Source organism: Mirounga angustirostris, unplaced genomic scaffold (assembly GCF_029215605.1).
Source record: "Mirounga angustirostris isolate CCGP_5_RB_7025 unplaced genomic scaffold, mMirAng1.0.hap1 SCAF_7, whole genome shotgun sequence".
Classification (NCBI taxonomy): Eukaryota; Metazoa; Chordata; class Mammalia; order Carnivora; family Phocidae; genus Mirounga; species Mirounga angustirostris.
The window spans coordinates 77779104-77796165 of record NW_026991715.1 but is presented as its reverse complement, the minus strand read 5'-3'; positions in this window follow the sequence as shown (position 1 = coordinate 77796165).

Here is a 17062-nt window from a genome sequence, read left to right as displayed (position 1 = left end):
CTTCAACTTTCTTCGTATGATAATAAAAGAAACTAGGCTAATCGTAGTTGTCTGATTTAGCATAACTACATATTTTAAATAAAGTGGAAGATTGACGTGGTAGCATAGTACAACAAGCCTAAAAGTCAACAATATGTATTTTGCATATTAGTCGAGAAGCTGAAAAGTGTCTGATTATTTACATTGCCTATGATTGATCTTGCCATCAAGCATTCTTTCACCCTCTGTAACCTTACCCAGATTTTTCTCTGGGGATCTAAACTCATACCTCACTCTCAATTCAGGCACTTCCAAAGAAAGCAGAACCCGGGAGATGGAACAGCCAGCCAGGCCTGAACAGTTCAGCATAGCACCTTCCCTTAACCACTGAGCTGAATTTATCTGCTTCAAGATATCTCTAAACTTTAGAGAACAGATCTTTTCAATAACATTTAGAGTGGGTTTTCTTCTTGATCCCCAACAAAAGATGGTCACCCCCCAAATAGTTTCACATAACCTTAGTATGAAAATCTGATGAAGGTATTACCAAAAATAATTATAAACTAGGATGGGAAAAATCTAAGTGCAATGTATTAAAATAACATAACACAACTTAATAGGGTTTATTTGAGAAATGGAAAATGACTTAACGTTAAGAAATACATCAACAAAACTGGCCTATCAAAAATTTATTGCCTCACCTATGTGCAAATTTCAGGAATACCTTTGCTGTAGGCAAAAACCTATTGGAACTAAAATTATTTTATGCATACATGATTTTTTAAGTAAGTTTTTAAATGAATTATAACATACATTAAAGCATAAATTTTATAATGAAAAGCTTGATAAAACTTTGCAAATTGAATGCATCTCAGAAACCCCCTTCCTGACACCAGCCACACTATGGACCATATAAACTCCTGACTTCTAACATCAAAGACTAGTAGTGTGTAAAAAAAAAAAAAAAAAAAAAATGTAGACATGCCTGATGCCGATCTTTCTTCAGGCTAGATTCACCCTTTCTTATTTTTGTGTAAGGGTCACTCTTCATTATGTTATCAACACTCAATTAAGGATTTTGGTTGGGTTCTGATAAAATTACTGTTCCCAAAGCTTCACCTCCCAGGGTAGCTTCCTTGGTACACTCATCACTGCTCTTCTCCCAGGCATATGCTGAACTTTGCTCCTGGTCTGCACAGAACAGAGAGACTGCCAAATCACCATTCCACTTACAGAGTTTTTGTTTTAACAGCACTCTCCAGAAAGCTTCACACACTGGCAAATATCTTCAGAAAATCCCAGTCATGTGCTTGTTGACTCTCAAGCTCAACTTTGTCACCCCATGCAAGACTATAACAACAACAACAACAACAACAACAACACTTTGCCTGTTTCTATTACTTCAAACTGTGGTCCTATCTCCTAAGAAAAAGCCAAGATTCTCTCTCTTGATGGCACCCAGAATCAGGAATGCCCACAGTAAAAAAAATTGGTTACAGATTATCAACTCAAATCTCTGTGGCTCTCCAAACTCTAGAATCTTAATGCCTCTCAAGACCCTTTCTTCAGCAGCATTTTAATCTTCTCTAATATAAGTTTTTCATTTGTCAGGAACATTTGTCTGTGTCATGAATATCTCCACCCTTCATTAAAGTGGAAACTTTTAAATGTTTAAAGTGGAAACTTTTAACTTTTAAAAGTTAAAAAACTTTTAATTTATGTATATGACACTGTGCCATCGATCTGGGTTTATTTCATAATACTTTGCCCATAGGATTTTTGTTGTTGTTGTTGTTGTTTAAGATTTATTAGTGATGCATAAGGTACATTTAATTTGCTGTTTCTGGCTGCTATATACTAGTTCAAGCATGCATCCATTATATTTTACACATTTACCCACCCATTTCCTTAATGAAGGAAAACTAAGGAGTAGGCTTCCTTTTAACTGACTTCTTTATGGGTCAGTTTTAGATATACTGTGTGTCTATTGTCCAGGGTGGAGTTGCTGGTTCATTAGCAAGATTTAGAAGCCTACATTTTATTCTGTGCTATCTCTTAGGACTATCCTTGGCTTTTATCTTGCTTTTATATCTGGAAAACTTGCTGCAACTTTTGCTTTGTTCTAATTTTTTTCTGGCACAGTGACTAATCTATGTTGGTGCTTTTTTTTTTTTTTTAATCCTAGACATGGAAAAGCATTTCCCTGTCCCTTTCACACTGCATACTCTTATTTGTTCTTATTTTATTTGGTAAATCAGAGCTTTCAGTTTTTCATTTATAAACTAGGAGTGATATCAAGTATTCTTTCCGTTTTGCCTAATGAATGAACATTTTTCCCATAAAGTATGATATTTGATTTTAGTTATTTAGATAGACTTTTACAAACTAAGGAATTTTCTCTTTCTAATACGATGAAACTTTTTATAATAACTACTTTTTATTTTATCGTGTATCTTCTCCATTATTTTAAATAATGATTGCATTTCTCTTTCAGCCCATCACCGAGGTAGTTTATACCAACAGATTCTCTGATATTAAAACATTTTCCCTTCAACTTGGTCATGAAGTACTGTCATTTTCATTACACTGTTATTTCTAGTTTGGATTTAAGATTTCTAAAGGAAATAAAATATTTTTAAGTAAAATGGTCCCAAAACTGTTTTTGTTGCACTGTCTTTATCTGGTTGTAGGAGATGGTTGTTTTATTTAGATCTTAACTTTGAAACATTTTCTCCCGTTTCTATGGTCTAAAAGTGCATGTATTACATAAGGGTCATCTTGAATGTTAACGTTTGGTAGAACACACCTGTCAAGCCATGTTAATTTCAAGGAGTTTGGTTGGGGATATTTTTGTTATTAATTCAATTTCTTCAAAATTTTTTTTATTTATTCAAGTTTAATAATTTTCCTTACAACATAATAGCATCTATTTGGCTAGGTTTTCCTTCGCTATCTTCCTCTTCAGGATATGTATTGAATGTTTACTTCAAAAATTTTTATCTTTTAGTTAGAAAATATTCTGTACTCTATTTGCTTCTCCTTGAGAGACCTCATACATATCAAAAAGGACTCTAACAAAAACTCCTAAAAGCTAACTCTTCAGTGTTTTTGTCTTCCTCCCTCAGATGTCTTAGTCCTGGAAAGTGAGTTTTCATTTTTCTTTCCCTTGTCATGACTTTTCATTTCTTCAGCCCTAGGTTGGTCTGTTTCTCAAGAAGTGGAATGAGAAAATGAAACACAGTGTAATAGTCTCTGCTCTAGAAAGCTGGTGGTGACAACACTACAAAACAGAAACACCAAATTCTAAGTTCTGTGCTAAGAGACAAGGGAGCATCTGTGTTCCCAGATTCCCAAACTGTTGGTGGCAACTCTCACTCAGCTACACAGTAATGTCCTCCATTTCTAACGGAAATGGCACTGAGCAGACTGAGACACCTCAAGATGATTTGGTTTCATTAGTGTGTCTAGACATGTTGTTTGGTTAGTTGATTGGTTGATTCTCATCTCAAGCAGAGAATCAAGGCAAGTCCTGCTATTGAATGCTTTCGTCTTGTCTCTCACTCAGTGTCAAGGAGCAGGAATTCCCAGCTCTGGATGGTTAACTGAATCTGACAGTCCCACGCCCCAGCATTGGCAGCTTGCCTGTACTGGCTTTTATTCTTCCTCCAGGGAAGGTGAGAAGAGGGAAACAAAATCAGACGTGCTCAAGGTGGCATTGTTCTTAAATATTTGTAATTTCTGTTTCTCTTTCCTTTAAAATATTTACTCATTTTAAGGGCATGCAAATGATAATATCAAATAATAAACAGATTCTACATTGATAAACCATGGAGAGTTTTTCTTCCACACACGTTCCTCATCCTGCAGTTCAGCCTCACTGCGTACTCATGTTGTCAATAGCTGTGTGTGTATACTTTTCAGACACATGCTGGTCATACAGGTACACACACATATATTTTGAATCAAAAATGTTAGCATCTTATTCTCAGGATCTCGCCTTTGCCTTTTTTTCCTGTCTACCATATCAAGTCACCACTCATATCTGTAAAAGTGAGCCATTTCTTTTTTAAACAGCCACATCTTATGTCCCCTGTTGCATGAATAGTATTGTCACGGAGAAAGGCTCAGAGTCAACATCCCTCTATCAAGTCATAGTACCCAAGGGAAGAAGAGGAAACTTAGGGAGGAAGGATCTAGGTGTGTTCTCAAATATGTGACTACACGGGCCAATGGGAGCCCCCTCAGAAGAAAGAACACATCGGAGGAAATCACAATTGTCAAAATGAAAACAAGAAAAAGGCAACAAACTGATTACAGAATACTACACAATTCTAATCAATTATTTAGAAGTTTGGCTTAAAAAAAATATGCCAGAACTTGGAGAAAACTTTGATGAAGAGATAGAGATGATGAGTAAAGTGATATAAAAAGATATCAGTAAAAAGTAGAATTTAAGCATTTTGCAGGTTCATTTGAGATGTCTAGATATTTCAGCAGATTCATTTGAGGATCACCCTAGGTTTTAGATGGATCCTAAGATTTGTGTATTTTCATTGATTTAAGGTTGTATCTTGGGTCTTTTTTCTCTGTGTTGAGAGAAAGAGAGAGAGAGAGAGAAAGATTAGATAGGGATAGGTATATATATATACATATATACACACACACACACACATATATATATACACGCATATATATGTATATATACACACACATATATGTATATATATGCATGCATATGTATATGCACACACATATGTGCATATACACACAGATATTTTGTGAGGGAAGATAGGAGGTGATTGTAGAAGTCATGGAAGCAGGGATATTTAGAATATATTGATGACAGTTGGTTAATAATTCTGGAAGCACATGGTTTAAATACACCAAGTAACTCACAGTAGTTGTCTTAGTCTGTTTGAGCTGCTTTAACACCATACTACAGACTGGGTGGCCTAGAAACAACAAAAATGCATTTCTCACAATTCTGGGGGAGGGAAGTTTGAGATCAGTGTACCAGTGTTGTTGAAGTGAGGGCTCTCTTCTGAGCTGTAGACATCGCATATCCTCACGGGCAGAAAGGGCAAAGAGCTCTCTAGAGCCTCTTTTAAAGGGGTAGTAGTCTCGCTTCACCTTCATGATGGAATCGCCTTCCAAAAGCCCCATCTCCTAATACTGTCACACTGAGCATTAGAATTTCAATATATGCATTTTGGGATGTTCACAAACATTTATGCCATAGGTAGTTGTATTTAGATTGCTAACAGTTCATGTCTACTAAACAACTATGGCCCAGCCATAAAACAGTTGGAATGTCTGCAGGAATTTAGCCATTCATGTTCTCCATGCCTACACCCATGTACCCCACCTACCAGCCACTTTGATGAGTATATCTGGGTCAAGATTGCTAGCAATCTGTGCAAACAAATGTCATTAGGGAATATAATTAAATCAGATATTATATAATAACTGTCACGATAAGTTCAAAGTTAGTTAATGAGCTCTCTCCTAGAGTCTTATTTCTCTGATTCTGTCCCCCCTTACTTTCTGCCATTGACTGCTTTTCCCATCTTTGAGAAACACGGACTTTTGGAGTACTGCTCATTCTTTGCCCCATGACAAAATCTGCAAACCTACCAGTGTCTGCTTTTAATGAACCAACTATTTGGGCTTTTTTTTTTCCTCTCATAGATGACTCTTTTCCTCAATAAAAATATCATTTTCTCTGACTTTCCCTTTCTCTCTTGACTTATCAATATCTCCCTAATTAGATCATTCTCATTCACATATAAATCTGCTCTGTTTTTCCCAGATCAAGTATTTTTTAGCCTCTCTTGACTTCATATTCTTATCAGCAAAAGTTCTCCACAAACTTCTTCAAAAAACTGTTTACAGTTTTCACCTCCACTTTCTGACATCACATCACTTTTTACACCACTCCAAACTAGCTTTCACCCAACCCCATCCATCAACCACTTCAATGAATCTGCTTGAGCCCAGATTTTTAACAAACTCTGTTTCTCTTAGGTTCTGACAACACATAACTTTAATTTCCCACCTAATTCTCTGCCTTCTCTTTCACGTTCTTCTCTGCAAATTTCTGCATATTAGACCTTAAAATGTCATTTCTTGCAATTCGGTCCTGGACCACCTTTTTTCTCTATAGATGATCTCATTCTCATGACTTTAGAACTACTGGCTTACTGATGAATGAGAGATTTTTCCCATTTTTCTTCTGAGGTATATATACCTGCATACTTGAACTCAACATAGTCAATCTAAACTCTTGACTTTATCCTATCCCAAACTGTACCCCCCTTATCATTCAGTTGTTAAGGTTTAAAATATTCACATTGCTGTCCAGAAGAGTACCATGCATCAGTTAGCAATCCCAGAGGAGTAGAGTCCTGTGTACCAGTTTATCAATCCCAGGATAGGGCTCTAAATAATTCTACCCACTGCATCTTGGTATAGGAGTCAACAAGGAAAACACAGCACAATCAGGCACTGAATAGAACAACACCTTACAGAGAGAAGACACGGAGCAAGATCAGCTTCAGAAGTAGGCATTGGTCCCTCATGGCTAGTGGGTCTCTCCAGGTAGCCATTTCAGGGCAACTTGCTCACATTTATCCCTCTTGTGCCACAGTAGGAAGGACTTTGTCCCTCCTCTTAGATGACAGATGTAACCAGTGGAGTTGGCCATGTGCCATGTGATGCACATGCTTTAAATAGAGACCATCTAAGAGCATTCACTGAGCCTGAAAAAAGAAAAGAGAGCCCCACACAGTGTTAAGTCTGGCACAAGCTCTGTAGGCTCTTTATCTCTTGGTAAGGTAGTGTTGCAAGCCCAAGGCCCATTGTTAGGCAGCTGAGTGGAAGTCTAAACCTTGTGTGTCCAAAACTGCTTTTCCCAAGAGCTAAGCCCTCTTTTCTACCTCCAACTTCTATAAAATCATGGTTTTCACGTATATAACCAAAGCCAGGTCACTTTTCTCTACATCCAGTGCTACAGTGTTAGACCAAGCCACTGTGATTTCTTCTGAGACCATGGTATTGTTCTAAATGGTCTCCTGACTTCCTCTTTTCCTTTCACTTAAATTAATCCTGCATAGAACACCCACACTATAATTACAAAAAAAAAAAAAAAAACACACAGATTCTGTAGTCTCCTATTTAAAATAATTTAATTCTTCTTCATATAAAATTCCACATAGTTGCCAACAGGTCTCTGCTAACTTATACAATCTTATCCAGCATGCTTCCCTTTACGCTCAACTATGGTCTAGCCACTCCAGTTTGTAATTCCTGGAATCTACATAATACTTCCCTGTCCTTGAGTCTTTGACTTGTTGATTCCTCTGCCTGCAATGCTTCCTGCTTAGATGTAGACATGGCTGATAACTTCTTACTATGCAAGCTTCACCTTAAATTGCAACTTCTCAGAAAGGCCCTCCTGGCTACCTTAAGAGGTCTCTATTACCAGCACCACCACTATCTATTTCAACAGCATCTTGTAATTTTCTAGAATTTGGCTTGTGATTTTTCCGCTCTTACTTCATGTGTGCATATAACCTCTAATTTGTCACGAGGGAAAAGTAACTGCGTCATCATCATTGTTTTCTAACACAGTTTCTTATACTTATCAGGCAGCCAAAAACATCTTTGCCATTAACTGATTTATGCCAGAAATAGGAACTGGAAGATTAAAATATTAGACAATTCAAGGCTAACTACTTGATCAAGTAATGAAACAAATAAACAAAACCAATCCCACTGTCCTCTCTTATAAATACCCAGACAAGTATTTAGATAATCTGTAATTCCTTGATACATGCATCTTTCTCTGATATCAACACTCAAGAAATTGTTTTCAATCTTAAAATGATGATAAGGTTTTCTTTACAAAATTTTTATGTTCCTGATGTTGCTGTCACCTGCTAAACACTGTGCCTGTTGTTTGAATTCCATCAATAAACACTTTTATCCAAAGTGAGAAAAACTACTTCTAAAAATAATATGTAATTGAATTCATGCAAGATTTTGATAATTTTAGAAAGATTCAATATAACTATGAAATTGTAGCATCTGATAAAGAATAATCTTTGTCAGTGCTCAGGGAAAGCAGATAAAAGAGTGGAAAATTGATGTAATGTTCTGTGTGTGGGAGGGTGCCTGTCCTAACAATTTAGTATCTATAATACAGAATATAAAAGAATCATTGTTTCAAAGCTGTGATAATTTTCCTTTGAAGGGTAGTCTTTTAGTTTTGTGCAAATATGGAATGATTTCCAACTACCTAATGGTAAGACTCTATTTCATGAAGTCCCTGAGTCAAATTGCCTCCCAGCTATGATAGTGACTCGCAGACTATCTCTGACAAACAAAAAATATGAAATAGAAAAATTACTAAGAGGAAAAATAACTGCCAGAATCCTAGGGAGAAAAATTTACATTTTTTTTTAATTTGATTTTTCCTTTTCAACCTAGTCAGCTGATAGTTGTGACCTTGTTGTACCATTACATTCCTTAGAGGTGTACATTCCAAAAGACCATTTGTCTACATCATGTATGTGATGAAAGAAAGAGAGGAGCCTGGAGTGACTTTTCGATATTATTTATCAATTTTTATACTCATCGGTCTGTAATCAACAATTCTGAAAATTTATTAATGATCACATGGGATATTAAAAACAATGATTTTCAATGCTATTTCTAAAATTGAGCACTTCATTGTTACTGTATAGATTTGTCCTGTAGGGCAGATGAATAAATCAAGGATTGGGAGATGGTACACAGCTATTAAGAAATATTTGAGTGTCTAATATCTGCTAAGCACTGATACAGACCATGAGAATACAGTCATAAACATGGCATAAAAGATCCTTGCTTAATGGAGACTACCTGGGGCAAAGGGAAAGAAATAACTAATAATTAACAAGTAATTATACAGTATGATTTCTATCTGAGATACATATTTTAAAGAAAAGTGAGACATTATGCAAATGACTTTAGATAGAATGATCAGGGAGGCCTCTCTCAGGAGGAAACGTATAATCTCTTATCTGAGTGATGATGAAAACATGTTGAGGAATATCAGTACAAAGTTCATAGGATGTGAAAGGACTTAGCATTTACAAGAAACAAACAAAGGCCTGTGTGTCTGGAGCATAGTGAAGGCAGGAAGTGGGTACTAGATAAAATCAGAAAAATAAACAGGGTCTTCTTAATACAAGACCTTGTGAGATGGTAGATTCCAGATTTTAGTGTCAGGATAGTGGGAATGCAGGGATAGTTTTTTGTTTGTTTCTTACAAAGAACTACACATATTTACTGTGTACAATTTGGTGAGTTTGGACATAATGCAAGCATCCATAATGCCACCATCACAAGCGAGGTAAAACATATCCAACGCCCCCCAGTTCCTCTATCCCTGCTTTCCTTTTCTCTTTTTTTTTTTTTTTTTTTAAGTGAAAGGGACAATAATGAGTCTAGATGCTAGAGAACAGTGGATTAAAAGAGGTGCCAGGCGGGATAAACTTGGAAAAAAGAAGGTGCCTGAAGAGTTACTGCATTAGGAAAGGTGAGAGTTCAAACTGGCAGTGGGGATGGAGAGAAGTAGACAGATTTGGAGCTGGTCATTCAGAATCTCACATTACGCTAGGTTTCTCTACTTATTCAAACCTTGGATTTTGTATACAGTGACAAAAGAAAAAATAAATGGTCTCCTATCTTCTATGTTTTTTACTGATTTTTTCTAAATGTTTGGTATTTTAATAATTTTAAAGTAGTCACAATTTATTTTTCCATGAAACTTGTTAATACTTTTGGATAAGAAATTTTATTGCAACGTGAGCACATATGTTAATGCAGGAACGTACTTGCTGTGATGTGGAAAACGTCCCCTTTTTCTTAGTCCTTACGTTATTTGACTTCTTACATTGAAGTTTCTCAGACTAAGATATATTTGACTAATGTTAATTACACACTGACACAGTTTTTAGGTCATTATAAAGCTTCGCAAACACTTAATGAATTCTGAGAAATATTCTAAGATGTCAAATGAACAAAACCATGAAGGTGAGTGCTCAAATGAGGGACTGCGTGAAAAGAAAAATAAATGAGTGGCGACAAACTCCTTAGAAGAATTATAAATTAAGTAACAAGTGTTCATCTAAACTTTCTTCACTTCAGATGAGTACAATATTAAGAAAGAATACCCTGCTATTTCATTCTGAGAAATTAATGTCAAGCTTTAGCATTTGTTTGTTACCCTGCTAACTTTGAAGATCTCAACAGAACACACATTTCTAGCATTCAATTTGTTCCAACAGGAAGTTTAACCCAGGGCTCCAGTTCAAATGTGTGTTCCATCGTCTGAAACTGCAATTTTCAAATATAAGGACTGCACAGTCGTTAAGTATAGACGATGCTTTTAAATGCTATTAGGTGCCACAATGGGTTGTATATTGTTATAGTATGAGCACCATGAGGGTGATCCCACCTCTGCCACTCAGCAGCTGTGCACCCTTGGTAAGTCACTGAACTTCTTTAAACCTGTCTCCCCATATGAGAAATAGAGAGGTTGGACTAGGTGATACATGAGGTCCATTCCAACTCCAAAGTGTTAACAGTTTCTGCCACAATGTTATACTGGATAGGGAAGTATTTCCCACAGTCATAAAGAAGTTATAATAACGGCATAATATTTTTTTAATAGTCCACAATACCTCTTTCTCAGTTAATACTGTTTGATCAGACTCTAGCATGATGACCTTATTTGGGACAGACTGTACTGCTAATGAAAACTGAATCACACTATTTTACTCTCTGGAAAGTGCCCTGAAGATAATGAGGAAAATACTGACCACAGATGTCTATACAGGGGCAACTTTCCTCTTTGGGTTTATTAGTCTTTTTTAAATATTTTATAATGAATATGTATCTTTTTAACATTTTAATTAAAATTTTTATTGAGACAATTATATATTCCCACAAAGCTGCAAGAAATATACAGAGATCCTTTGTATAGTGTACCCTGTTTCCACCATTGAAATCTGCAAAACTATAGCATAGTATCACAACCAATATATTGACATTTATATATTTTGCCAACCTTACTCGAGTTTCCCCACTTTTACTTGTAATGACCTGGGTGAGTGTGTGAGTCCAGAGTTTTGCTAAACCCCTCCACGATTTTGCTGCCTTAGCATCCAATTATGTGGCTAAGCAGGACTTGAAATGACCCAAGCCATCCCATAATTGCATGCCCTAGAGAGAAACCCACAGACTCACAGCAAATGTAAGCTCCTGCTATGACTTCCCCAACACTTCTTGTGAGCAACAGTCTCTCATGCCTTTTGGGCTTTCCCCTTGTGTGTCCCTTATGTAAGACCCCTGTGGAACCTACCAGAACCCCACTCTTTTTTGCTTAATTAATTTATTTTTTTAATTTAATTTAATTTTATTATATTGTTAATCACCATACAATACATCATTAGTTTTTGATATAGTGTTCCATGATTCATTGTTTTCATATAACACCCAGTGCCCTCCTTAATACCCATCACCACGCTAACTCATCCCCCCACCCCCTCCCCTCTAAAATCCTCAGTTTTTTTCTCAGAATCCATAGTCTCTCATGGTTTGTCTCCCCCTCCAATGCCCCCCCTTCATTTTCCCGTTCCTTCTCCTAATGTCCTCCTTGCTATTCCTTATGTTCCACAAATAAGTGAAACCATATGACAATTGACTTTCTCTCCTTGACTTATTTCACTTAGCATGATCTCCTCCAGTCCCAGCCATGTGGATGTAAAAGTTGGGTATTCATCCTTTCTGATGGCTGAGTAATATTCCGTTGTATAGATGGACCACATCACCTTTATCCATTTGTCTGTTGAAGGGCATCTCGGCTCTTTCCACAGTTTGGCTATTGTGGACATTGCTGCTATGAACATTGGGGTGCATATGGCCCTTCATTTCACTACATCTGTGTCTTTGGGGTAAATACCCAGTAGTGCAATTGTTGGGTCATAGGGTGGCTCTATTTTTAATTTTTTGAGGAACCTCCACACTATTTTCCAAAGTGGCTGTACCAACTTGCATTCCCACCAACAGTGTAAGAGGGTTCCCCTTTCTCCACAACCTCTCCAACATTGTTGTTTCTTGCCTTGTCAATTTTTGCCATTCTAACTGGTGTAAAGTGGTATCTCAATGTGGTTTTGATTTGAATTTCCCTGATGGCTAATGATGATTAACATATTTTCATGTGTCTATTAGCCATTTGTATGTCTTCTTTTGAAAAGTGTCTGTTCATGTCTTCTACCCATTTTTTTACTTGATTATTTGTTTTTTTGGGTGTTGAGTTTGAGAAGTTCTTTATAGATCTTGTATTATCAGCCTTTTGTCTGTAGTGTCATTTGCAAATATTTTCTCCCATTCTGTGGGTTGCCTCTTTGTTTTCTTGACTGTTTCCTTTGCTGTGCAGAAGATTTTCATCTTGATGAAGTCCCAAAAGTTCATTTTTGCTTTTGTTTCACTAGCCTTTGGAGATGTATCTTGAAAGAAGTTGTTGTAGCCAATGTCAAAGAGGTTACTGCCTATGTTCTCCTCTAGGATTTTGATGGATTCCTCAATTCTCACACTGAGGTCTTTCATCCATTTTGAGTTTATCTTTGTGTATGGTGTTAGAGAATGGTAGAGTTTCATTCTTCTGTATATAGCTGTGCAATTTTCCCAGAACCATTTATTGAAGAGACTGTCTTTTCTTCCATTGCATATTTTTTCCTGCTTTGTCCAAGATTATTTGACCATAGAATTGAGGGTCCATATCTGGGCTTTCTATTCTGTTCCATTGGTCTATATGTCTGTTTTTGTGCCAGTACCATGCTGTCTTGGTGATCATGGCTTTGTAATATAGCTTGAAATCAGGCAATGTGATGCCCCCAGCTTTGTTTTTCAACATTTCCTCAGCGATTCGGGGTCTTTCCTTCTTCCATACAAAATTTAGGATCGTTCGTCCCAGCACTTTGAAAAATGTCATTGGAATTTTGATCAGGATGGCGTTGAAGGTATAGATTGCTCTGGGCAGCACAGACATTTTAACAATGTTTATTCTTCCAATCCATGAGCATGGAAAGTTTTTCCATCTTTTTGTGTCTTCTCCAATTTCTTTCATGAGTGTTCTGTAGTTCCTAGAGTATAGATTCTTTACCTTTCTGGTTAGGTTTATTCCGAGGTATCTTATGGTTTTTGGTGCTATTGTAAACGGAATCAGTTCTCTAATTTCTCTTTCTACAGTTGCATTATTAGTGTTTAAGAAAGCAACTGATTTCTGCGCATTGATTTTGTATCCTGCCACATTAGTGAACTGCTGTATGAGTTCTAGTAATGTGGGGGTGGAGTCTTTTGGATTTTCCACATAAAGTATCATGTCATGTGCAAGGAAAGAGAGTTTGACTTATTTGCCAATTAGAAGAACTTTTATTTCTTTTGTTGTCTGATTGCTGTTGCTAGGACTTCTAGTACTATATTGAACAATAGTGGCGAAAGTGGGTATCCTTGTCATGTTCCTGATCTTAAGGGAAAGGCTCTCAGTTTTTCCCCATTGAGGATGATATTCACTGAGGGTTTATCATAGATGGATTTTATGAAATTGAGAAATTGAGAAATGTTCCCTCTATCCCTATACTCTGAAGAGTTTTAATCAGGAAAGGATGCTGTATTTTGTCAAATGCTTTTTCTGCATCAATTGAGAGGACCATATGGTTCTTCTCTCTCCTCTTATTAATGTGTTCTATCATATTGATTGATTTGCAAATGTTGAACCACCTTACATCCCTGGGATAAATCTCACTTGGTTGTGGTGGATGATCCTTTTAATGTATTGTTGGATCCTATTAGCTAAGATTTTGTTGAGAATTTTGGAATCCATATTTATCAAGGATATCTGTCTGAAATTCTCCTTTTTGATGGGGTCTTTGCCTGGTTTTGGGATTAAGGTAATGCTGGCCTCATAGAATGAATCTGGAAGCCTTCCTTCTGTTTCTATTTTTTGAAACAGCTTCAGTAGAATAGGTATTATCTCTTCTTTGAATGTTGGGTAGAATTCCCCAGGGAATCCATCAGGCCCTGGACTCTTGTTTTGGGGGAGGTTTTTGATCACTGCTTCAATCTCGTTACTGGTTATTGGCCTATTCAGGTTGTCAATTTCTTCCTGGTTCAGTCTTGGGAGTTTATAGGTTTCCAGGAAAGCATCCATTTCTTCCAGGTTGCTTAATTTATTGGCATATTGTTGTTGATAATAATTTCTAAAAATTGTTTCTATTTCCTTGAAAGGGCTGGCAAGACATATTCAGGGTACTAAATGAGAAGAACATGCAGTCAAGAATACTTTATCTGGCAAGGCTGTCATTTAGAATGGATGGAGAGATGCAGAGCTTCCAAGTCTGATGGAAACAAAGAATATGTGACCACTAAGCTGGCCCTGCAAGAAACATTAAGGGGGGTTCTATAAAAGAAGAAAGACCCCAAGAGTGATATAGAACAGAAATTAACAGAGACAATCTATAGAAACAAGGACTTCACAGGCAACATGATGACAATAAATTTATATATGTCAATAATCACTCCCTATGTGAATGGCCTAAATGATCTCATAAAATGGTACAGGGTTGCAGATTGGATAAAAAGACAGGACCCATCCATATGCTGTCTACAAGAGACTCATTTTGAACCTAAAGATACAGCCAGACTGAAAGTGAAGGGATGGAGATCCATCTTCCATGCCAACAGGACCTCAAAAGAAAGCTGGGGTAGCAATTCTCTTATCAGACAACTTAGATTTTAAGTTAAATACTGTAGTTAGAGACATAGAAGGACACTATATCATTCTTAAAAAGTCTATCCAACAAGAGTTTCTAGCAATTGTAAATATCTATGCCCCCAACATGGGGAGCAGCCAACTACATAAGCCACTGTTAACCAAAATAAAGAGTCATATTGACAATAATAGGTTAATTGTAGGAGAGCAGCCAACTACATAAGCCAACTACATAAGCCACCTGTTAACCAAAATAAAGAGTCATATTGACAATAGGTTAATTGTAGGAGACCTCAATACTCCACTCTCAGCAATGGACAGATCATCTAAGCAGAAAATCAACAAAGAAACAAGAGCTTTGAATGACACACTGGACCAGATGGACCTCATAGATATATAGGGAACATTCCACCCTAAAACAACAGAATACACATTATTCTCAAGAGCACATGGAACTTCCCCAGAATAGACCACATACTGGGTGCCAAATCAGGTCTCAACCGATACCAAAAGATTGAAATTATTCCCTGCATCTTCTCAGACCATAATGCTTTAAAACTGGAACTCAATCACAAGAAAAAATTTGGCAGAAATTCAAACACTTGGAAGCTAAAGACCACTCTGCTCAAGAATGTTTGGGTCAACCAGGAAATCAAAGAAGAACTTAAACAATTCATGGAAACCAATGAGAATGAAAACACATCAGTCCAAAACCATTGGGATACTGCAAAGGCGGTCCTAAGGGGGAAATACATAGCCATCCAAGCCTCACTCAAAAAAATAGAAAAATCCCGAATTCACCAGTTAACTTTACACCTCTTTTTTGGTTTAAATTGACCAATCCAGCTTTAGCTCAGGAATCACAAAGGCCTCCACAACGGGCCCTAACAAAGCCATGTGCTCCAGGTCCTCCTGCCCTTTGCTACCTGCACCCTGCCTTCCTGTGTGCCCGCCCCAAGCGTGCTGTGTACCTCCTCAGGACTGGAAATAAACTTTAATTTCCCTTGGGGTCTTTTATTAAACCATTAAAAGTGGCCTATAAAATTATTGAACTTCCTAGTAAATTGGGGTTCCATTAAATACTTTAGAAATATATATATACACTTTTTTTAACTTTATGTAGTTCTGCAGTAAGAAAAAAGAATCTCAAAATGTTTGACTTCTGAGATTTTTATTATCATTTATTAATTCTCCTTTTTAAGATGTTACAGAATTTAAATTATATTTTTAACTATGATTATGGCCATGGTTATATAGCATTCATTGGAAGCATGAGCACAGTCAATTAAGTTAAACAAATTAATGAGAAAATTTCAGGACATCATGAACTCATCTGCAATTGTAACAAGCATGGCATGGTCTCTAAGAATTCCCAAAATGTATTTGAAATTGAAGAAAATTATGTTATACTATGGTCAAACTAGGAAATCGGTTAGAAGCAGCAGAATCCAATGCAAAATTCTAAAAAATATCTAGACATATAAATAAGGTGCATCTTGTAATTGTAGAGTCAAAACTTGGGCAGCAATTCTGCAAAAAACTCCTTAAGCAATGATTTATATAAAATCACCTCATGTGCAGAGGCCTTTAAAAAGTTGTCAATGCCACTTAAAGGGAAGATGCTAGAATTTTTTGCAATTAAAGAAAAAAGACTATTTTAAAAATATTAGGACCAAGATAATGAAAACCAGTAAAAATTGGGCTTCTGATTTCCTCCCTATCACATTCCCTGCTCAAGCTTCATGATGTCACATGGTTAGCTGCAGACTATAGGCTTTTTCCCTCTCCCACCAAGGACTACCCCACAAGTGAGCTGTGACACCATACAAGCTGGAATGCCTCCCTAGTTCCTTAAATAATATGTCCATGATAGCAACTGAGATGTGTAGCCATAAGGTACATTTTCTGCTTGGTTTGTCAGCTATGTATAATAGTCACTACTAAAAAGGTTCAAACATTCCTTCCTTCAATGCTGAAGTATGAAGAGTTCCCAAGAGTCTACTCATCAAAAATGTAAATCACATCAGGGATGGAATCACTGAGTAGCAAAATCAAATTAAAAAAAAAAAAAAAAAGAAAAAGAAAATTAAACCAGCAATGTCAGTAAGCTTCCATAGCAGAAGAGGAGTAGGGATGCACTACAGATTAAAGGATCATTCATAATGAGTGAAGCCCCCCAGCATATCACACAATGTCCCACTGGACTTACTTCCTCATTTCAGGGCAGGTTCAGCAGGACACAAGTGGAATAGGTAAGTATCTAAA